This window comes from Phyllobates terribilis, unplaced genomic scaffold (assembly GCF_046119375.1).
Source record: "Phyllobates terribilis strain yellow unplaced genomic scaffold, ASM4611937v1 Scaffold_9__5_contigs__length_417890890, whole genome shotgun sequence".
NCBI classification, from domain to species: Eukaryota; Metazoa; Chordata; class Amphibia; order Anura; family Dendrobatidae; genus Phyllobates; species Phyllobates terribilis.
In genome coordinates, this window is record NW_027362769.1 from 179821369 (window position 1) to 179823429 (window position 2061).

The window sequence follows — 2061 nt, forward strand, 5'->3', positions numbered from 1 at the left end:
GACAGCAGTGGTCATGGGGGGGGGATTCTGACCATCTGGGACTTGTAAGGATATTTGGGTACCATGGGGGTGATGCAGACCCTCACACACAACACAAGTCTGCAGAAAATGTCCTTTAATCTGCTGTCAAGGAGATTATCCAATATACTATGCAAGGGGGAATACAACTGGCTTGTGGCTACGGGGGCCAAGATATGTCCTATGATGCATGTGTGTGTCCCCCAACCATCCGGACCTAGACAAGGTCATTTGGTGTCTGCTCACCTGTATTTCCAACACTAAAGTGAGAGACTGAAGCACAGGTGAGTAACTACTAATTGTGAGTCATGGCATCTCTAGAACCCCTATAAGATATTATAATGGGGGTCTCCTAACCTGTCTGGAACTTTAGAAAGGAGTAGCTTAGGTGAGAAGGTGGCCATGTATGAGTGCGGCTGTCTTCATTGTAGATTAGGGGATAGCTGACCATAATGGGCACACTATATACAGGTGCAGGGTCTTGGTTTTTTTGGAGACACAATAACCCCAACACTCACTGGATGATGTCCTGGTAGACGGCGGCGCTGACTTTGGTCTTGATAAAACACAGTGGACCTACACCAGCAGATGACATGGCCCCCCAAACCATCACTGATTGTGGAGACTTCACACTAGACCTCCAGCAGCTTGGATTGTGGCCTCTCCACTCTTCCTCCAGACTCTGGGACCTTGTGGAGTGTCAATGACTGCCTTCTGGACATCTGTCAAGTCAGCAGTTTTCCCCATGATTGTGGAGCCTACTGAAACAGACTAAGGGACCTTTTTAAAGCTTAGGAAGCCTTTGCAGGTGTTTTTTGCTATTCTAATTTACTGAGATAATGACTGTGTTTTCATTGACTGTAAGCCATAATCATCAACATTAACAGAAATAAACACGTGAAATAGATCCCTCTGTGTGTAATGACTCTATATAATAGATCCCTCTGTGTGTAATGACTATATAATAGATCCCTGTGCGTGTAATGACTCTATATAATAGATCGCTCTGTGTGTAATGACTCTATATAATAGATCCCTCTGTGTGTAATGACTCTATATAATAGATCCCTCTGTGTGTAATGACTCTATATAATAGATCCCTCTGCGTGTAATGACTCTAATAGATCCCTCTGCGTGTAATGACTCTATATAATAGATCCCTCTATGTGTAATGACTCTATATAATAGATCCCTCTGCGTGTAATGACTCTATATAATAGATCCCTCTGTGTGTAATGACTCTATATAATAGATCCCTCTGCGTGTAATGACTATATAATAGATCCCTCTGCGTGTAATGACTATATAATAGATCCCTCTGTGTGTAATGACTCTATATAATAGATCCCTCTGTGTGTAATGACTCTATATAATAGATCCCTCTGTGTGTAATGACTCTATATAATAGATCCCTCTGTGTGTAATGTCTCTATATAATAGATCCCTCTGTGTGTAATGACTCTATATAATAGATCCCTCTGTGTGTAATGACTCTATATAATAGATCCCTCTGTGTGTAATGACTCTATATAATAGATCCCTCTGTGTGTAATGACTCTATATAATAGATCCCTCTGTGTGTAATGACTCTATATAATATAGGAGTTTCACTTTTTGTATTGAAGAACTGGAGTAAATTAACTTTTTGATATTCTAATTTAGTGAGACGCAGCTGTAGTTCTCTGTAGGTTTCCATAGTCTGAATGCCTTCTCCGCCTCGTGCACTATACTGCTAGAAAGAAAAAGCCTGACATCTTTCATGCACTACTCCTCACAGCCACCCGTCCGCTGTGGCGCTGCTCCAGGTTAGGTGCATTTTGTTTAATAGCTGATGTCGGGCCGGGAGCGGGGGCTGTAACGTCACCATAACAACCGCATAACAAGACCCTGTGAGCAGTCACTCAGTCAAGGGATGAGGAGCATGCGCAGTTCAATCTCCTCAGACCCCAACGTTGTAACAACACGGGCAAGCTTCCAATCACAAGCTTGTCTAGCCACGCCCCGTATGCCAATTGGTCGATTTGCCGGAAGTCGAAAGTGTTT